This window comes from Bombina bombina, chromosome 3, assembly GCF_027579735.1.
Source record: "Bombina bombina isolate aBomBom1 chromosome 3, aBomBom1.pri, whole genome shotgun sequence".
In the NCBI taxonomy this organism is placed as follows: domain Eukaryota; kingdom Metazoa; phylum Chordata; class Amphibia; order Anura; family Bombinatoridae; genus Bombina; species Bombina bombina.
The window spans coordinates 532,973,778-532,996,135 of NC_069501.1; the positions used below are offsets into that span (position 1 = coordinate 532,973,778).

At 45.9% G+C, this 22,358-nt stretch overlaps 1 protein-coding gene and 1 non-coding gene across 3 annotated transcripts in view; both read left to right on the plus strand.

The window, feature by feature from the left end:
• RPS6KA1 (ribosomal protein S6 kinase A1) overlaps window positions 1-22,358 on the plus strand; it is a 562,802-nt gene that overhangs the window by 276,481 nt on the left and 263,963 nt on the right. The gene's annotated exons all lie outside the window — the stretch shown is intronic.
• Window positions 8,723-8,839, plus strand: LOC128655112 (U5 spliceosomal RNA). Its single transcript, XR_008401667.1, has one exon. It is a non-coding gene; the product is annotated as a U5 spliceosomal RNA (small nuclear RNA).

Consider the following 22,358-nt stretch of genomic DNA (forward strand, 5'->3'; position numbering starts at 1 on the left):
TTCTCCCTCGTGTGGTGGCTCGCATCAAGCAGGAGCGAGCATCTGTGATTCTGATTGCTCCGTCGTGGCCGCGAAAGGACGTGGTTTGCGGATCTAGTGGGGATGTCATCATCTCCTCAGTGGAGGTTACCTTGTTGCAGAGATCTGCTGATACAGGGTCCCTTCGTTCATCAAAATCTAGATTCTCTGAGGCCGACGGCATGGAGATTGAACGCTTAGTCTTAGCCAAGAGAGGGATTTCTGAGAGTGTTATTGACACTCTGGTTCAAGCTTGTCAACCAGTTACTCGTTATATCTACCATAAAGTGTAGAGGACTTATTTGTACTGGTGTGAAGAGCGTGGTTATTCCTGGCATAAGGTTAAGGTTGCCAGAATTGTAGCTTTCCTCCAGGATGGACTGGAGAAGGGTTTATATGCTAGTTCCCTGAAGAAACACATATCGGCTCTGTCGGTGTTACTGCACAAAAGATTGGCTGAGCTTCTGGATGTGCAGTCCTTTAAGGCTCTGGCTAGGATCAGACTTGTTTAGATCTGGGGCTCCGCCTTCTTAGTGTTTTGCAGCAGGCTCCGTTTGAGCCTATGTATACTGTTGACATTAAATTGTTTTCTTGGAAGGTTCTTTTTTTGTTGGCTATTGCCTCTGCGCGCAGAGTTTCTGAGATTTCTGCTTTGCAATATGACCCCCCTTATCTGGTTTTCCATGCTGATAAGGCTGTTTACGTACTAAATTAGGGTTCCACCCTAAGGTGGTGTCGGATCGTAAAACATTAATCAAGAAATTGTTGTTCCTTCTTTGTGTCCTAATACTTCTTCAGCGAAGGAACGTTTGCTTCACAATCTAGATGTGGTTCGTGCCTTGAAGTTCTATCTTCAGGCTACTAAGGAATTCAGACAATCTTCCTCTTTGTCATCTCTGCGGGGAAGCATAAGGGGCAAAAGGCTACTGCGACTTCTCTTTCTTTTTGGTTGAGGAGTGTCACCCGCTTAGCTTATGAGACAGCGGGACGGCAGCTTCCTGAGAGGATAATGGCTCATTCTACTAGAGCAGTGGCTTCCTCTTGGGCTTTTAAGAACAAAGCCTCAATGGATCAGATTTGGAAGGCGGCTACCTGGTCCTCCTTACACACTTTTTCTAAATTTTACAAGTTTGATGTGTTTGCTTCGGCTGAAGCAGCTTTCGGGAGAAAAGTTTTGCAGGCTGTGGTGCCCTCAGAATAGGGTTCAGCTACTTTTTCTGTTCCCTCCCGTTATTCATTCAGTGGCCTCTGGAGTTTGGGTATAGTTAAGTAAGGAATAAAGCTGTGGACTCTCCCTTCCTTATGGAAGGAAAACATAATTTATGCTTACCAAAAAAAATCCTTTCCTTTTTGGCAGGGAGAGTTCACGACCCCGCCCGTAATTTTATTTTTTCGATGGGCGGCCCCAGTTTTTATATTTCTTCTGGCACCTTTTATACCCTATTTCTCCTACTTTTCTTCTTAAACATGGAGAGTCCACAGCTGCATTCATTTTTTTGGGAATTCAGAACCTGGCCACCAGGAGGAGGCAAAGACAACCCAACCAAAGGCATAAATACTGTGACAGACCCTTCGGTCAGGACTGAAAGTGTTAACTTTATTTTCTAAACACAAGTGGCTGGCTCCAGCTATAATCTAATTAATGTTAAGCATTCTATTGTTTGATCACCTCCAGAGAGAAAACGCCTAAGTGATAAGAAGAGCCAAGAGTGTCTTGTGGTTGAAGTGTTTAAGTAATATAATTCTATTGTATCATGTCAAGGGCGCTTCTCCCTTTTATCTAATGTACAACATTCTTTCAACCCCATCTGGGGGGGTCAAAACCGGTATAAATACTAGGCATCTAGCCTTTAATAAATCTCATTCTGTTTTAAACCTGAAATGTGGAGCTTGGTCTCATGTTTGAGGGGAAACTGACCGGGGTTGTGAATTGCTGATTGTCTATGCAGGACGTTGTCATCTGGTATTAACCTTGGTATCCTGTTGGTACCGTAACATTGGTGGCAAGCGACGGGAGAATCCTTATCGCCCAAAGGAGCAACTACGGATCCAGACCGAATGGGAACACCGTATGAAAGGCTAAAAAGAGCTACCCTTAAAGACCTGCTAGAGCAATGGGGCCAACAAACCAGTAACCTCAGGAAGAGGGAGATTATTGCAAGACTGACCGAGATGGACGGAGTATCAGGGCATGAAGGAACCAATGAGCCCAGCATGTCAGACAGAACCCCCGAAGAAGCAAGCTTTGACCGAGCGGTCAAAATAAGACTGGCACACTATGGCCCCAACCCATCTGCGGAAATTATCGACCGGGTCATAGCAGCTGTGGAGGCCAACCTACTTCGCCAAAGCGGCGCTGCAGCAGTCCAAGTCACCGCAACCCCAGTGGAAAAGAGAAAAGTGCATTTTACCGCTTTTAAAAACTTCCTGGAAACAGAAGGAGAGATTGATGGGTACCTTGCGGATTTTGAGAGACAATGTGCACTACACCAGGTACCCGCCGAGGACTGGGTCACGATATTGTCCGGAAAATTATCCGGCCGGGCCAGTGAGGCTTTTCGGGCCACTCCAGATGAGGAAGTTGGGGATTATAATACTGTGAAAGAGGCTCTGCTCTCCAGGTATGCGGTTACACCGAAGGCATACCGGAGACGGTTCAGAGACACTTTTAAATTGGCTGGCGATTCCTACGTTGAGTGGGCATGTAAGGTGCACCGCACAGCATCGCACTGGATGGCGGGGTGCCAAGCCGTGTCTGGGGAAGAGGTGCTGCAGCTATTCCTGTTGGAACATTGCTTTGACAAGTTATCAGCAGGAGTTAGAGAGTAGGTTCGGGACCGTAAACCCTCCACCCTGCATGAAGCTGCTCGCTTGGCAGATGAGTATACGGATGCCCGCAAACTGGACACTGCTACCACTAAGCCCCCTGCTAAAGTGGAGTACAGACCCCCGGCCACCCCAGCAGCTGCCAGTTACCAACCCCCGGCGCACCGCTATGCCACACGAACTACCCTCAGACAGCCCGGTTCACCTCACGGGATTACTCCCAGCCTATCCGGTGCTTTGGATGTAAGCAAATCGGACACAAAAGGTCGGAGTGTCCCCTCAACACGGCCAACCAAGCACAGTCCTGGAGGAGACCCGCCGGCGGAATCCCACGTAACCCTCAGCCTGCTGCCCACTGCGTAGAGGAACAAGAATGCTGGGGCATCCTACATGAAGCAGACCCCGTGCAAGCTGTCCACCGGGATAACCGGCAACAGCACCGGCAACTGGTTAAAGTGAATGGGAAGGAGGTCAGTGGTCTACGGGATACTGGTGCTACTATGACCTTGCTTCAAAAGAACCTGGTGTCTGAGAAACAGCACACTGGAGACACTGTGGCTGTGAGAGTGGCAGGGGGCACTGTGTTCCGCCTACCTGTTGCCCGGGTACATTTGGATTGGGGAGTGGGCGCTAGACATGTGAATGTGGGGGTCATGAAGGATTTACCAGCTGATGTTCTCCTTGGAAATGACTTGGCCCCCCTTGTTTCGGCCTACGCTCCCATGGGTCCCGTTGATGTTAACCCAGTGACTACCCGTGCCCAGGCCCGTGTCACCGAGACCGACCCACCTGCTGCTGAGACCCAGGTAAGACTCTCTTCCCCGACTTATACCCTAGACCAGACCCCCTTGAGTTGGGATACCCCAGAGACGTACGGGAGGGAAACCCGGGAGGATCCGACCCTTCAGAAGTACAGGGCTAGGGCAGACACTGGAGAAGAGGGAGTAGATGGGGAACGTTATGAGTGGGTGGGGGATAGGCTATAGAGAATCCCCAAACCTGCCCAGAAAAGTACTGCCCTTCCACAAAATCGGCAGCTGGTAGTGCCTGCGAAATACCGGCAAGAGATTCTGCGGATTGGGCACGATGTACCGTTAGCTGGACATCTAGGGTCCCGCCGCACCGCTCATAGGATCACCCAGAATTTCTTCTGGCCCAATTTTAACCGAGATGTGCGGGTATATTGTAGTACTTGTGACCCCTGTCAACGGGTGGGTAAGCGGGGGGACCACCCCAAAGCTAGGCTTATGTCTATGCCTGTCATTGGGGAACCCTTTTCCCGCATAGCCGTTGACATTGTGGGTCCACTTGCCAGGGCTAGTCCATCAGGTAAGAAGTATATTCTCACTGTGGTGGACTATGCCACTCGTTACCCAGAGGCAGTAGCACTGTCGAATATAGAGGCAGAGACAGTCGCTGATGCCCTAGTTAAGATTTTTACTAGGGTCGGGTTCCCTAAGGAGATTCTCTCTGATCAGGGGACCCAGTTTACCGCTGTGCTCACCCAGCAGCTGTGGAAGGTGTGCGGCATTAAACCGTTGCTCAGTTCGCTTTATCACCCCCAGACTAACGGTCTCTGCGAGCGCTTTAATGGCACCCTCAAGCAGATGCTGAAGACCTTCACGGACACTTGCAGAGACTGGGAACGATTCCTGCCTCATCTGCTATTTGCGTACAGGGAGGTGCCCCAGGAATCCACTGGGTTCTCTCCCTTTGAGTTACTCTATGGGAGAAGAGTCCGCGGCCCCCTGGATCTTATTAGAGGACACTGGGAGGGAGAGATAGAGCAGGAGGGAACCCCCATCGTGCCATATGTTCTGGAACTCCGGGACCGCATGGAGAAACTGTCTCTGATGGTAAGAGGGAATCTCCAGGTGGCCCAGGAAAGACAGAAGGGGTGGTACGATCAGGGTGCCCGGCAGCGGGTCTTCCAGGTTGGACAGAAGGTTTTGGTGCTCAAGCCTGTGAAGGCCAACAAGATGCAAGCATCTTGGCAAGGCCCGTATAAAGTGTTATCCCGGGTGTGTGATACTACCTATGTTATAGCCAGCTGTGCAGATGAGAGGATCCAGCGATCCTTTCATGTGAACATGCTGAAGGAGTATCAGGAGAGGCCAGAGGACGTAGCCGCAGTATGTGCCCCTGCTGCAGACGACCCAGAGAACTTACCCCTACCCGACTTATTAGAGAAGGACCCCCAGACTGACCTCACTAGTCTTGTGCAGCTAGGGGACCGGTTGAACCCTACCGAGAGGGTACAGGCAAGACAGCTCCTGTGGGAGAAGCAGGCGACGTTCTCCCAAGAGCCCGGCTACACTACCCTAGCTGTACATAAAGTAGAGACTCCCGGACAGAATCCCCTGTGACAGCCTCCCTACCGTATACCCGAAGCAGTCCGAGAAGGAATGCGGAAGGAGATATAGGAGATGGCCCGGCTGGGAGTGATCGAGCCCTCCGATAGTCCTTGGGCTTCCCCTGTAGTCCTGGTACCTAAGAAGGATGGAACCACCCGGTTCTGTGTGGACTACAGGCGGCTCAATGAGAGGACCACCACTGACGCCTACCCGATGCCCCGGGTAGACAAATTACTAGACCGTATTGCTAGGGGGCGCTATCTGACAACCATAGACCTGTGTAAAGGCTATTGGCAGATTCCCCTGGCCGAGGATGCTATCCCCAAGTCGGCATTCGTCACCCCATTCGGCCTGTACCAGTTTAAGGTCATGCCCTTTGGGATGAAGAATGCTCCGGCTACCTTCCAGCGTATGGTGGATAGACTCCTTGATGGCTTCCAGGAATTTGCTTGTGCATACCTGGACGATATTGCGGTTTACAGTGGGTCCTGGGAAGAACACCTTACCCATGTAGGGCTGGTTCTGGACAAGATTCGGGCCGCTGGCCTGACCTTGAAACCGGACAAGTGCCATCTAGGTATGGCTGAAGTACAGTACTTGGGGCACCGAGTGGGGTGTGGGAGCCAGAGACCGGAGCCAGCCAAGGTAGAGGCTGTGGCTAACTGGCCCACACCTATCACTAAGACCCAAGTACTAGCCTTCCTGGGGACGGCCGGGTATTACCGACGTTTTGTCCCCAACTACAGTACTATCGCCAAGCCCCTGACTGACCTGACTAAAAAGAACCTCCCCAAACAGGTCCTGTGGTCTCCAGCTTGTGAAGCCGCGTTTCGGGCACTGAAGCAGGCCCTTGTGAATGCCCCTGTCTTGGCTGCCCCAGTCCCTAACAAACGTTTTCTCATTCATACAGATGCTTCCATGTATGGACTGGGGGCTGTACTGAGTCAAGTCGGGGAGGATGGAGGAGAGCATCCTGTTGCATACCTAAGCAGAAAGTTATTACCTCGGGAAGTAAGTTATGCGGCAGTAGAGAAAGAATGTTTAGCCCTGGTCTGGGCACTGAAGAAGTTGAACCCTTATCTATATGGACAGGAATTTTCCCTCATAACGGACCACAATCCCTTAGTCTGGCTCAACCGGGTCTCAGGAGACAATGGTAGATTGCTGAGGTGGAGTTTAGCCCTCCAGCCCTATAACTTCACCATCAGCTACCGGCCCGGTAAGCTAAACGGGAATGCAGATGGATTGTCCCGGCAAACTGATATGCCTACCACCACCCAGTCCGGTCATCCCCAAGTTGACCCGCCAAAGGGTCAAGCCGGGTCTGCCGGAGTGTTCCACAAGGGGGGAGCTATGTGACAGACCCTTCGGTCAGGACTGAAAGTGTTAACTTTATTTTCTAAACACAAGTGGCTGGCTCCAGCTATAATCTAATTAATGTTAAGCATTCTATTGTTTGATCACCTCCAGAGAGAAAACACCTAAGTGATAAGAAGAGCCAAGAGTGTCTTGTGGTTGAAGTGTTTAAGTAATATAATTCTATTGTATCATGTCAAGGGCGCTTCTCCCTTTTATCTAATGTACAACATTCTTTCAACCCCATCTGGGGGGGTCAAAACCGGTATAAATACTAGGCATCTAGCCTTTAATAAATCTCATTCTGTTTTAAACCTGAAATGTGGAGCTTGGTCTCATGTTTGAGGGGAAACTGATCGGGGTTGTGAATTGCTGATTGTCTATGCAGGACGTTGTCATCTGGTATTAACCTTGGTATCCTGTTGGTACCGTAACAAATACCTCCCACACTTCCCTCATCCCCCAGTCATTCTTTGCCTTTCGTCACAGGAGGTTGGCAGAGAATTGTCGGAAAATTAAAGATGGTCTCTTATGGAGGATCCGGAGATGCAGGGAGACTTTTGCGAAACCATCCCGACTCATGTTAACTGCTCTTAGCAATCAGCATTGCAGAGTTTCGCTGCCATCTTTCTTCACTCAAGTCCATGTCAGAAGCAAGGCTACTATCTGTCACACTTGAAGGGCCGTGTTCCTGTTCCACGGCTTAGATTCCGGTAAGATCGTTTCATTTTACTTCTATGTGTGAATGTAAAGTAACAAAGAAGTCAGGGTTTCAGTGGGACTTCTTTATTTTTATGGAATAGAGGGTTAATATCTCCTGAGGCGGGTTATTGAACAGGGGGGACTTTAATGATGGTTGTTATGTGATTCCGTCTGCTAATGTGTAGTGACGCTTTGGGCTTGTGGCTATATCGGAACATAATAGCCTTTTTTGTCAAGCTTTGTGGCCTTGGCATGCTTTTCTCTGGCCTGCATGGTGTACCTTGTGCCTAGGCATGGTCTTGCTCTGTTCTCCATTTCCGTATTCCTGACCACGTGACGACGGAGAGACTCTGTTTTGCTAGTTGTCATAGGAGGTGCCATTTTATTTTATTTTTATCCATAATTTTCTATCCAAGTTATGGAGGATTCAGATTTTTTGGAGACTGATGTCTCCGATTCAGATTCTACTTCTTGTGAAGAGTATAAAATGACCGGATAATCCATGCCCATCAGTTATGTTCCACATGCCTCTTTAGAGTGCTCTTTTCTCCCGAAACAGGGAACTTAGTGTCCGTCGAGCCATCTGACCCTGGGGATCCCATATCCCTTGAGGCACTTGCCCTAGAACCTTCTTTGGCTATGCAAGCAGGTGTCCCTAATGCCGTTACCCCTTCTTCAGAGGTTACAGCACGGTTCCGCATGGCCATATCTATGGCGGCGCATTTACATCTTCCAGGGAGGGAGGTGTTGCTGAGATACTGTCAGTGTTCTGTTAACCAGGGCTCGTCAGGCATGGGATCGTCTGGGTCAGATCAGCCCTCTGGGGAAGCGGTTTTCTCTGAGGCTTCAGGGGCCCAACCCTCGGGGTCGGGGTAGTCAGTTGCCCCAGCAGAGGTAAGTCTTGCTTTTCATTTTAGACTGACGCGCCTTCGTGTCCTGCTGCGGAATGTTTTGGCAGTGCTGGAGGACCCCAGTCCTGATGGGTCGAGGGATCCTTCGGTCTTCTGTCCCGGACAGCAAGCTAGGTTTGACGTGTTGGGATAAAGTTAATCTCCTTGTCGTCTCCAATTTACTTTTCATTTGGTCCTGTTAGTGTGCCCATTTTTTGCGGCTTTGACCTGCGGGTGCTGCCCTCCTTTTCTTTGATCTGGTTAGGATGTATTTTATTTCCTTTTAAGAAGCTCATGTCTTATAATTTTTCTGTTGGGGAAACATTTCTTCTCTGGAATTCGATTTTGTGGTCACTTGGGCACTTCCGCAAAAGTTTCATGTTATTCTATAGATCCTTTTGTCGATCCCTACTGGGTTTTTTATTTTTCTGTGGCCTGGGTCAGTTCTGGAGTGCCGTATGTAGCAGGCTGGGACGCTGGTTTCTGTTCCTTAAGGTCTATATCGTCCACGTGGTGCCGGTGTAACTGGCTGACCTGGTTGGGTGATGAGTTGCTCACTTGGATGAGGAGTTCTTTATACTCTGGTTTCTCTTCAAATCAAATAAATCTTAATCCTTTTTCTAAAAGATTTCCGTGGAGAGGAACATCCATGAGTTTTCAATAATTTTTTGAGACTCTGCCCCATGCTGGGCTAAAACTTGGTAGAGGAGGCCTTTCATTCATAAACGTCAGGCTGGTTCTCGTTTCTTTTCGGTGGGGCATCAGAGGGATTGTACTCAGTCCTCATTGTCCTGTTCCTGATTGTTGGCGGGGTTCCAGAAGCGGATCCTGCTAAAGCTTACTCTGAGGGTTCCGGAAGTCCTTTGGCCTCGGAGCTAGGGTTCTCCATTCCCAATTGGACTGGAGGTTTAGTTGACTCCTCTGGGGTACCAGATTGGAGCAATTTTTTTTTACAAATTTTTTTTAATTTTTTTTTTTTATTATCTCCTCTATGGTATTCCTCTTGGTGAGGCCTTGACAACGGTACCTCTTCTTTAAGGGGTCGAGGTGTCTTAGGCTTCCTTTTTCTCCTTCTAGGGCTGGTTGTTGGGTTATCTGTTCTGGAAGTTCGGGCATTTACGGCCTTTTTCTTCCTTCTACTGTTTCTCGTCTGCTCCCATATTTTTGGGGCTTTGGAGAATGCGTTTGTCTCCGTTTTTTTCCTGGAGCTGCCCTTACTTACGGCGTCTTGGTTTGATCTGTCACTCGCTTAGAATTGTTAGGCTCGTTCGTTAATTCCTTGAGCTGTGGGGGTTGCCGGAAGGTTGCTCCTGAAAGGATTGTTTGGAGACTATATTATCTTCTCAAGCGGGATTATCTAGTTTTTTAACTCTAATTCTTGTCAGCTCCTTAGTATTTGGACTTGGGGTGTTGCCCCTCGAGCCTTTAGTAGTTATGCTCTCTGTCTCTGGGATGCTTAGTGAACGTCCAGTGTCCAAGGACCTTTTGGATGTGGCTGTGATTACATCTCCTAGGGTACAGGGTTCTCCGTATGAGGTATCCCTATGGTTCCTCAGGGGTTAATAGCTTGTGGCCGGCTCCGGTTTCCGGGTGTCTGGTTTTCTGGACATGTTTTTGTCTTGAATATGTTTTTGTCTTGGATATCGGATCTCTTAGATGGGTCCTGGGCAATTCAGTCGGTTTTAGACATTCGCTTGCTCCTTCAGGTGTTTTTGTCTTTCCCTTATCGGAGACTTGGAAATAGCCTGATGGTTAGTTTAGCTGCCTAGAAAGCGGGAGATTGCGGTTGAAATCCGTTGTGGCTATTTGCACCTTAAATGTGTGCTCGATATCAATTTGTTTCTACTGGGTCGGCTGTTGCAGCCGGATGGTGCCTCTACAGTTGGTATTTACTTTGCCGTCTGTTTGCTGTTGCACTCTCCCTGCTTGTGGGCAGGTGAGTGGTTATATATTTGATTTTCCCTCCCCTTAGTGAGATTGGGGCATACCACAAGATCCACCTAGTACCCCGGAGGTCTTCCTCTGTTCAGTGGTGTTCCCCTTCCTTGCGTGCAGGATGTCATGAGGGTTGGATCCTGGTATCGTGCCATCACTGTTGTTTCAGTGTAGACTCTCTTGTGCCTGGGAGTGTCCCTTCTTGTAGGGAAAGGAACTGGGTCTGGGTTCTGGAACCCAAGCTCCTCCTATGTTCTGTCATAGCTTAGTTGGTTAGCATGCCAGTCTTGTTAGCAAATGGTCGGGGTTTGCTCTACCCTTTGGTACCGTTTTTAGTTCCACCCTTTTTTTCCTTACTGAGGATCTGGGTGGTCCGGGAATTGTTTATTTCCCTGCCTTCGGACATTGTCAGTCGCTTTGGTGCTGGGTCCATCGCCTCGAAGAGGGGGTCAGAGGTCTGACTGCTCGGTGGAGCCTTGACCGCGTATCTTATCCTTATCTCTTCTTAGATGGGAGGTTTAGCTGTGTTTTCTTCCTCAGCAGGGAGCCTTTCTCTGCTGGTTTTGGATGCTCTCCTACTTTCCTGTTTTTGCCTGGGAGGCAGTTGGTTTCTGCATTTTGGAATGTTCCCTCTGTGGGAGTCCTGGTGCAGTTCCTAGCTTAGTTGACTAGTGTTAGCGGCTAGTGTCTGCTAGACTTCTGTTGCAGAGAGAAGCCTGTGGCTTCATCTGGAGCACAATATGATTTTATGGTGCTAATTTTAAGCGGTTCTGGGGGTGTTTTTATCCCTTGGTCGCTCTTTCATGAGTGCGGATTGCACTCTGTGTCAGGGCTGGAATCTACCTTGTCCCTCTAGGTCTCCAGGGTTGGGACGTTGCATGATCCCTTGGACTCCTATTCAGATAGCGGTAGGGGCTTTTTCCTCCCTTCTCTCAGTTCGTTCTCTATGCGTTTTTGTCCTGTTGCAACCTTGGTTTGTGCTTGGAATTCTGTTGGGGTTCTTTTTACCCTAGTTGTTGGTCTTTAGATCTCTTGTTGAGTTCTTCTTCTACCGTCCAGGGGGTATGCGGAATGTGTGGGCTTGGAGCCTGCGGGACTTGTCTCCTTTGCGCTTGGTAGAATCTAGTGATTCTGAGCGGTCTTTCAAAAGGGCCTTACTGTTTTTAACTGATGGGCAGTTACTTGGTCCTTTCAGATTTTATCCTTCTGTTACTGGTGAAGCAGTTTGTTTTGTCAGGTGTTTGGGTAATTTCAGGCTGTGGTTCTCCCCGAACGGGCCGCCTCGTCTACCTGCCCTTTTTTTTTTTACATTCAGTGTCCTCTATAGCTTGGGTATTGTTGTCCCAAAAGTAATGAATGCAGCTGTGGACTCGCCCCGTTTAAGAGGAAAAACTTAAATTATGCTTACCTGATAATTTTCTTTTCTTCTGACGGGAAGAGTTCAAAGCTCCCCGCCCACGTTTTTTATATGAGGCGGCCGTTTCTTCTGTTTTTATTCTTCTGGCACCTTTTTCTGGGAAGTGGAGGAGGTATTTAAGCTTTTGGCTGGGGTGTCTTTGTCTCCTCCTGGTGGCCAGGTTCTGAATTCCCAAAAGTAATAAATGCAGCTGTGGACTCTACCCGTCAGAAGAAAAGGAATTTATCTGGTAAGCATTATGTTTACAAAAAAAAAGTTATGTGTTTTTTTTTTTTAAATTGCTAGAAATTCTATTTATAGATCATTAAAAAAAATCAAACATGTCTCCCTCTAGTGTGCAACAGTGTGTATAGCATTTTTACAAACATTGCTGTTATTCAGTGCTTGGGACATGTGCACACCCCTGAGCCTACCTACTTATGTTCTTCAACAAATAAAAGAAAGAAAATTGGATAATTAAAGTAAATTAGAAAGTTGTTTAAAAGTGCATGCTCTGTCTGAATCTTGAAAGTTTAATTTTGACTTTTATGTTCCTTTTAAAGGTTAATGAAGGAATCCTGAGGAGCTCTCATATATCATTTTATGTACATAATTAGATACATCTGTGCAGTAAACATGTAACTTAGGGCACTTCTACCAAACGTTCTATAAGGTATCCTCTTAACCCCAGAGGTTTTCTTATTTTAATGTATTTTTATATATATCAGGGCTGCCCATATTAAAGCCCAAAGGCAACATCCTGCCAACCAAGGGTTTTTCTTTAGCCCTCATAACTACTGAATAGAAACAGACATCAGTAATTTATTTCATAAGATGGTGAGAGCCCACACGCCATTGCATGTGGGATTAAAGTCCAGTCATAAGGGAGGAGGCAAAACACCTCACAAAACAGAGCTTTAATCCCTCCCTCTCTCCCATGATTCCTTAGTCATTTTTTTTTTTTGCCTTCAGCAAGGAGGATGGTGAAACTTGAATTGCTGACCTACACATCCATTAAAAGAGGTTCTCAAACTGATGTGAGACCCGATGTCCCCCTCAGAGAGCCCGGGAATAGGAGTGAAGGCTGTGTAGTAGTACATGGGCAGTGAGAGTAATTATCCTGCAGGAGATTGTCACTTGCCTGCCACAGTTGGTCTTGCAGCCTGCTCCTGTTGGCCTCGTTTGAGTTCTTCCTTCAACCCTGTGTCAGTGCATACTACACAAGATGGGCTTGTCTAATGGAAGCCGGTATCATGTAGCTTGGTAAGCACGGTAGAGTGAGTGCTGATGGGTAGTGACCTGAGGGGTGAGGGAAGGAAGAGAGCTGTTTTGGAGGGATCAGGGGGTGTGAGGTGTCAAGTGAAAGGGTAATTTCTACACTGCAGCTAAAATTAACCTTACAAGCTACCTGATTAACCTCTTTGCTGCCGGAAATAATAGAAGTGTGGTTCGCAGCTGCAATTAGCAGCAATCTAATTACCAAAAACCATTGGCAAAGCAATGTATGTCTGCTTTTTCGGGAAAAGGGGATCCCAGAGAAGCATTTACAATAATTTGTGCCATGATTACAAAAGAGGTATGTAAATAATTTCAGTGAGAAACCCAAAGTTGGTGAAAATGTTAACAATTTTTTAGGATTGCATTTGGCGATGAAATGGTGGCATCAAATATACCAAAATGGGCCTAGATCAATACATTGCGCTCGTGAGCAACCCGCCCCCTGTCTGCGCACAGCCAATCATGTGCGGGCAGGAGCTGTCAATCTACATGGTCGGACGAGGCCTAAGAGGTGGAGAAGAGGGTAGGGAAGCAGTGGTCTGATGACTGCTGCTTGATAAATCCTAACTGCAGGTTCTATTGTGAGAACCTGCAGTTGAACGGAGGAGAAGGGCTTGATAAATTGAGCGCTTAGTTGGAACTTTGAAAGTCATTCCTAAGCGAGACAGAGCTATCTCTTCTTTGATTAGAGGGAACAGGATTCCTTTGGAAGACAGTACATCTGAGTGCTTATGATTAGGCTCTTGTTTCTTCTAACGCTGGGTATAACTTGTTGGCAAGAACTTAATCTTTTGAATGTGATTCTTTATCTGAAAAGATGACAAGAACGCATTTGCTGTTTGCGGACAATCCTATTCTATCCTTTATTGGTGATGTTCAGTTTCTCCACCTTAATGCAAAAGATACAGCCTTAGCTGTCCTTGCTAAACAGGCGCTATGGTTGACTTCAGAGTTTTATGTCAGAGTCTTTATTGTTAGCCTTAATCGTAATCCCTTTTGTTGGTTCCTGTTAATCATTGCTGTACAATGGTATGCATTGTCTTGTGCAAAAATACTAAAGTATTTTCTATACCTTGTGCCACTATTATATCTTTACTTGTACTTTTATGTTCCATTTATAGTATTACTTTTACATATTACTGTATAATGGTATACCTTTTACTTGCGAGAGGATACTACAGTATTTTCCACATCTATTACTACTGTTATGTGTTGCCATGCAGTAGTATATTTACTTTCTAGAGAGGATACAATATTTTCCAAATCTGGTACTATTGTTTGTCGTGCAATAGTATACCTTTGCTTGTTAGTGGATACTACAGTATTTTCCATATCTTGTATTACTGTTATTTATTGCCCTGCAATAGTATACCTTTACTTGTAAGGGAATACTACAGTACTTTCCTTAGCTTGTACTACTGTTATTTATGGAGTGCAATAGTATACATTTACTTATAAGTGGATACTTTGGTATTTTCCATATCTTGTACTATTGGTATTCATTGCCGTGCAATAGAGTACCTGTGAGTGGACACTACTGTATTTTCCATATCTTGTACTACTGTATTTCCCAGGCAAATTTACTTGAGTGGATATTACAGTATTTCCATATAATGTACTACTGTTATGTATTTCCGTGCAATAGTATACCTTTATTTTTGAGAGGATACTACCATATTTCCATTTCTTGTACTACTTTTATTTATTGCCCTGCAATAGTATAACTTTACTAAGGGATACTGTAGTATCCTCTCACTTCTTGTTCTACATTGCTGCACATTGGTATGCTTTTACTTGGGAGAGGATAATTGAGTATTTTTCTTCTTCTATCCCACTGTCAAGCATAGTCATGCAAGTGTATAACTCTCCTTCTGAGAGGATTTTACAGGATATCTCATAGCTTTGAGCTACTGCTATATGCTGTGCTGGCGTAGTTTAGAACTTCCTACAGTTAGCATATTTAAGATTGTGTTTCTTACACTTAAATTGGGAATACTATGAAATAGCCTGGTTTTGTCTCTGCTGGATTAGACCCGTTTGAGGGTAGATCCACAGACTTCATTTCTGAGATTGTGGAGGTTATGCAGTTTTCATGTAAGCGTAAATGTACACATGGTTATTCAAGTTACTATTGAGGTTTCTATTTTCTATGGCTATCAATCCAGTTCAGCTATCTGGTTTGGTCAATTCTTCACCTTTAGAGGGTGAATTGTCTTCCTTTAGTTACAGCAGTCATGTTCCTTTCTTAAGGAAGTATGTTAACCTTGGCAATTCAGGTCCATAGACCTGCTGTGGATAATGTTTAAAAAAATAAAAACACATTCCTTTCCTCAACCCCCTTAGAATCTATTCCAGTCTAAAATATGCCAAGCATATTAAAAGGTCTACCTACATCTCTAAATCTGCTTGTGGACAGGTGCAGCTTTTTCAGAAGGCCTAGTTTGCAGTCTGTTCGGCATACTTGGGTTCTGGGAATCATTTCTCAGGAGTACAGAACAATTTTTTGGCAAAGCCTCCCCTAAAAGGATCATTTGCCTCATGTGTCAATAAGATGAGGCATCCTTTCTGTGTGTGCAAAATCTGGAGGGCATGAGAGTAATTATTCCTGTTCCTAAGGCGTTCATGGCTGGAGACTGTGTGTACAGGAGTTAATTCACTTCGCTTACAAGGGTGTCCTTTTTTGGTGTTAGTCATAGATTAGGTCTCCATGACGCTGTTCTTGAGAGTCCTACTTACATTACATTCGTCTTGCCGAGTTTACAATCCCTATCTCAGTTACCGTAGAATAGTATATAGAGGTTGTTGGCCTGATGGTGACAGCATCTGGTGCTATTCCATTTGCAAGATTTTCAGTTGCTTCCACTGAAACTATGCATGCAAAGGCAGTGGATTGAAGTCTCTCTTGATGGATATTTTCTGTTACAGTGTTTCAGGGGATGATTTTCCAGAGCATGCTGTCCACGGATGTTAACTTGTCAGGTTGTCGGGGGGGGGCAGTCTGGGATGCTCAAATGTCTCAGGGAGTTTGGTCATCTCTAGAAGTGAGACTACCAATACATGTTCTGAAACTCTGTGCAATGTTCGGATCCCTGTAGACTTGGTCTTTTCTCACTTAGTTATTTTTCACTCGGACATCATATCTGCGGTTACCTATTTCGTTCATCAAGTTGGTACCCGCAGTATTCTGGCGAAGACAGAGGTTTTGTTTGTTAGCAATTTTCTTTGGCTAGGTGAGTTTGTACATCTTCAACTTTCTCCTGTGTTCTTCAGTATCTGGTTCTTCAACACAATGCAGTTTTACAGACTTTTTCTGGGTTTCTATCTACAGCATTTTCTCTGTAAAAATTAGGGTTGTAGGCTGCTTGTTAAACCTTTTTATTTAAGGGCCCCTTAAAAAATTGGGCAGTCTTCTTTCTTGCTTGTTGCATTTTATGGTTATCGTAAGTGCCTGAAGACAGCTTCTCAATTGAAGAGTTTGATTCTCTTAGCTTGCTTGGAGGCAGGACAGCCATCACCTTTAGGTATTATGGCTCATTGAACTCATTGTGTGTCTCGTTCTTTGGTTTTCAAGAATAAGGTTTTAGTGGAGCACAATTACAAAGTTGCAATTTGGTGCTGTTTACATACTTTATCATTTTGATGTCCTTGCCTCGGCAGAGGCTGTTTAGTTGAAGGAAGGTCCTTCAGGCAGTGGTGCCTGCCTTTCCTTCTTTCCCACTGGTTTTCCTTCACCACCAAGAAAGAAAGGAATTTATCAGGTAAAAATTAATTATTATTTCTCCAACATAGGTGTGTCCGGTCCACGGCGTCATCCTTACTTGTGGGATATTCTCCTCCCCAACAGGAAATGGCAAAGAGCCCAGCAAAGCTGGTCACATGATCCCTCCTAGGCTCCGCCTACCCCAGTCATTCTCTTTGCCGTTGTACAGGCAACATCTCCACGGAGATGGCTTAGAGTTTTTTAGTGTTTAACTGTAGTTTTTATTATTCAATCAAGAGTTTGTTATTTTAAAATAGTACTGGTATGTACTATTTACTCAGAAACAGAAAAGAGAAGAAGATTTCTGTTTGTATGAGGAAAATGATTTTAGCAACCGTTACTAAAATCCATGGCTGTTCCACACAGGACTGTTGAGAGGAATTAACTTCAGTTGGGGGAACAGTGAGCAGTCTCTTGCTGCTTGAGGTATGACACATTCTAACAAGACGATGTAATGCTGGAAGCTGTCATTTTCCCTATGGGATCCGGTAAGCCATGTTTATTAAGATAGTAAATAAGGGCTTCACAAGGGCTTATTAAGACTGTAGACTTTTTCTGGGCTAAATCGATTCATTATTAACACATATTTAGCCTTGAGGAATCATTTAATCTGGGTATTTTGATAAGATTATATCGGCAGGCACTTTTTTAGACACCTTATTCTTTAGGGGCTTTCCCAAATCATAGGCAGAGCCTCATTTTCGCGCCGGTGTTGCGCACTTGTTTTTGAGAGGCATGACATGTAGTCGCATGTGTGAGGAGCTCTGATACATAGAAAAGACTTTCTGAAGGCGTCATTTGGTATCGTATTCCCCTTTGGGCTTGGTTGGGTCTCAGCAAAGCAGATACCAGGGACTGTAAAGGGGTTAAAGTTAAAAACGGCTCCGGTTCCGTTATTTTAAGGGTTAAAGCTTCCAAATTTGGTGTGCAATACTTTTAAGGCTTTAAGACACTGTGGTGAAATTTTGGTGAATTTTGAACAATTCCTTCATATTTTTTCGCAATTGCAGTAATAAAGTGTGTTCAGTTTAAAATTTAAAGTGACAGTAACGGTTTTATTTTAAAACGTTTTTTGTACTTTGTTATCAAGTTTATGCCTGTTTAACATGTCTGAACTACCAGATAGACTGTGTTCTGAATGTGGGGAAGCCAGAGTTCCTTCTCATTTAAATAAATGTGATTTATGTGACAATGACAATGATGCCCAAGATGATTCCTCAAGTGAGGGGAGTAAGCATGGTACTGCATCATTCCCTCCTTCGTCTACACGAGTCTTGCCCACTCAGGAGGCCCCTAGTACATCTAGCGCGCCAATACTCCTTACTATGCAACAATTAACGGCTGTAATGGATAATTCTGTCAAAAACATTTTAGCCAAAATGCACTCTTATCAGCGTAAGCGCGACTGCTCTGTTTTAGATACTGAAGAGCATGACGACGCTGATAATAATGGTTCTGAAGGGCCCCTAAACCAGTCTGATGGGGCCAGGGAGGTTTTGTCTGAGGGAGAAATTACAGATTCAGGGAACATTTCTCAACAAGCTGAACCTGATGTGATTACGTTTAAATTTAAGTTGGAACATCTCCGCGCTCTGCTTAAGGAGGTATTATCCACTCTGGATGACTGTGACAATTTGGTCATCCCAGAGAAGCTATGTAAAATGGACAAGTTCCTAGAGGTCCCGGGGCTCCCAGAAGCTTTTCCTATACCCAAGCGGGTGGCGGACATTGTAAATAAAGAATGGGAAAGGCCCGGTATTCCTTTCGTCCCTCCCCCCATATTTAAAAAATTGTTTCCTATGGTCGACCCCAGAAAGGACTTATGGCAGTCAGTCCCCAAGGTCGAGGGAGCGGTTTCCACTTTAAACAAACGCACCACTATACCCATAGAAGATAGTTGTGCTTTCAAAGATCCTATGGATAAAAAATTAGAAGGTTTACTTAAAAAGATGTTTGTTCAGCAGGGTTACCTTCTACAACCAATTTCATGCATTGTCCCTGTCGCTACAGCCGCATGTTTCTGGTTCGATGAGCTGGTAAAGGCGGTCGATAGTGATTCTCCTCCTTATGAGGAGATTATGGACAGAATCAATGCTCTCAAATTGGCTAATTCTTTCACCCTAGACGCCACTTTGCAATTGGCTAGGTTAGCGGCTAAGAATTCTGGGTTTGCTATTGTGGCGCGCAGAGCGCTTTGGTTGAAATCTTGGTCAGCTGATGCGTCTTCCAAGAACAAGCTACTTAACATTCCTTTCAAGGGGAAAACGCTGTTTGGCCCTGACTTGAAAGAGATTATCTCTGATATCACTGGGGGTAAGGGCCATGCCCTTCCTCAGGATCGGCCTTTCAAGGCCAAAAATAAACCTAATTTTCGTCCCTTTCGTAGAAACGGACCAGCCCAAAGTGCTACGTCCTCTAAGCAAGAGGGTAATACTTCTCAAGCCAAGCAAGCTTGGAGACCAATGCAAGGCTGGAACAAGGGAAAGCAGGCCAAGAAACCTGCCACTGCTACCAAGACAGCATGAAATGTTGGCCCCCGATCCGGGACCGGATCTGGTGGGGGGCAGACTCTCTCTCTTCGCTCAGGCTTGGGCAAGAGATGTTCTGGATCCTTGGACACTAGAAATTGTCTCCCAAGGTTATCTTCTGGAATTCAAGGGGCTTCCCCCAAGGGGGAGGTTCCACAGGTCTCAGTTGTCTTCAGACCACATAAAAAGACAGGCATTCTTACATTGTGTAGAAGACCTGTTAACAATGGGAGTGATTCATCCTGTTCCATTAGGAGAACAAGGGATGGGGTTCTACTCCAATCTGTTCATAGTTCCCAAAAAAGAGGGAACGTTCAGACCAATCTTAGATCTCAAGATCTTAAACAAGTTTCTCAAGGTTCCATCGTTCAAGATGGAAACCATTCGAACAATTCTTCCTTCCATCCAGGAAGGTCAATTCATGACCACGGTGGATTTAAAGGATGCGTATCTACATATTCCTATCCACAAGGAACATCATCGGTTCCTAAGGTTCGCATTCCTGGACAAGCATTACCAGTTTGTGGCGCTTCCTTTCGGGTTAGCCACTGCTCCAAGGATTTTCACAAAGGTACTAGGGTCCCTTCTAGCTGTGCTAAGACCAAGGGGCATTGCTGTAGTACCTTACTTGGACGACATTCTGATTCAAGCGTCGTCCCTTCCTCAAGCAAAGGCTCACACGGACATCGTCCTGGCCTTTCTCAGATCTCACGGATGGAAAGTGAACGTGGAAAAGAGTTCTCTATCTCCGTCGACAAGGGTTCCCTTCTTGGGAACAATAATAGACTCCTTAGAAATGAGGATTTTTCTGACAGAGGCCAGAAAAACAAGACTTCTAGACTCTTGTCGGATACTTCATTCCGTTCCTCTTCCTTCCATAGCGCAGTGCATGGAAGTGATAGGTTTGATGGTAGCGGCAATGGACATAGTTCCTTTTGCGCGCATTCATCTAAGACCATTACAACTGTGCATGCTCAGTCAGTGGAATGGGGACTATACAGACTTGTCTCCGAGGATACAAGTAAATCAGAGGACCAGAGACTCACTCCGTTGGTGGCTGTCCCTGGACAACCTGTCACTAGGGATGACCTTCCGCAGACCAGAGTGGGTCATTGTCACGACCGACGCCAGTCTGATGGGCTGGGGCGCGGTCTGGGGATCCCTGAAAGCTCAGGGTCTTTGGTCTCGGGAAGAATCTCTTCTACCGATAAATATTCTGGAACTGAGAGTGATATTCAATGCTCTCAAGGCTTGGCCTCAGCTAGCGAGGGCCAAGTTCATACGGTTTCAATCAGACAACATGACAACTGTTGCGTACATCAACCATCAGGGGGGAACAAGGAGTTCCCTGGCGATGGAAGAAGTGACCAAAATCATTCAATGGGCGGAGTCTCACTCCTGCCACCTGTCTGCAATCCACATCCCAGGAGTGGAAAATTGGGAAGCGGATTTTCTGAGTCGTCAGACATTGCATCCGGGGGAGTGGGAACTCCATCCGGAAATCTTTGTCCAAATCACTCAACTGTGGGGCATTCCAGACATGGATCTGATGGCCTCTCGTCAGAACTGCAAAGTTCCTTGCTACGGGTCCAGATCCAGGGATCCCAAGGCGGCTCTAGTGGATGCACTAGTAGCACCTTGGACCTTCAAACTAGCTTATGTATTCCCGCCGTTTCCTCTCATCCCCAGGCTGGTAGCCAGGATCAATCAGGAGAGGGCGTCGGTGATCTTGATAGCTCCTGCGTGGCCACGCAGGACTTGGTATGCAGATCTGGTAAATATGTCATCGGCTCCACCATGGAAGCTACCTTTGAGACGAGACCTTCTTGTTCAAGGTCCGTTCGAACATCCGAATCTGGTCTCACTCCAGCTGACTGCCTGGAGATTGAACGCTTGATCTTATCGAAGCGAGGGTTCTCAGATTCTGTTATCGATACTCTTGTTCAGGCCAGAAAGCCTGTAACTAGAAAGATTTACCACAAAATTTGGAAAAAATATATCTGTTGGTGTGAATCTAAAGGATTCCCTTGGGACAAGGTTAAGATTCCTAAGATTCTATCCTTCCTTCAAGAAGGATTGGAAAAAGGATTATCTGCAAGTTCCCTGAAGGGACAGATTTCTGCCTTGTCTGTGTTACTTCACAAAAAGCTGGCAGCTGTGCCAGATGTTCAAGCCTTTGTTCAGGCTCTGGTTAGAATCAAGCCTGTTTACAAACCTTTGACTCCTCCTTGGAGTCTCAACTTAGTTCTTTCAGTTCTTCAGGGGGTTCCGTTTGAACCCTTACATTCCGTTGATATTAAGTTATTATCTTGGAAAGTTTTGTTTTTGGTTGCAATTTCTTCTGCTAGAAGAGTTTCAGAATTATCTGCTCTGCAGTGTTCTCCTCCTTATCTGGTGTTCCATGCAGATAAGGTGGTTTTACGTACTAAACCTGGTTTTCTTCCAAAAGTTGTTTCTAACAAAAACATTAACCAGGAGATTATCGTACCTTCTCTGTGCCCGAAACCAGTTTCAAAGAAGGAACGTTTGTTGCACAATTTGGATGTTGTTCGCGCTCTAAAATTCTATTTAGACGCTACAAAGGATTTTAGACAAACATCTTCCTTGTTTGTTGTTTATTCCGGTAAAAGGAGAGGTCAAAAAGCAACTTCTACCTCTCTCTCTTTTTGGATTAAAAGCATCATCAGATTGGCTTACGAGACTGCCGGACGGCAGCCTCCCGAAAGAATTACAGCTCATTCCACTAGGGCTGTGGCTTCCACATGGGCCTTCAAGAACGAGGCTTCTGTTGATCAGATATGTAGGGCAGCGACTTGGTCTTCACTGCACACTTTTACCAAATTTTACAAGTTTGATACTTTTGCTTCTTCTGAGGCTATTTTTGGGAGAAAGGTTTTGCAAGCCGTGGTGCCTTCCATCTAGGTGACCTGATTTGCTCCCTCCCATCATCCGTGTCCTAAAGCTTTGGTATTGGTTCCCACAAGTAAGGATGACGCCGTGGACCGGACACACCTATGTTGGAGAAAACAGAATTTATGTTTACCTGATAAATTACTTTCTCCAACGGTGTGTCCGGTCCACGGCCCGCCCTGGTTTTTTAATCAGGTCTGATAATTTATTTTCTTTAACTACAGTCACCACGGTATCATATGGTTTCTCCTATGCAAATATTCCTCCTTAACGTCGGTCGAATGACTGGGGTAGGCGGAGCCTAGGAGGGATCATGTGACCAGCTTTGCTGGGCTCTTTGCCATTTCCTGTTGGGGAGGAGAATATCCCACAAGTAAGGATGACGCCGTGGACCGGACACACCGT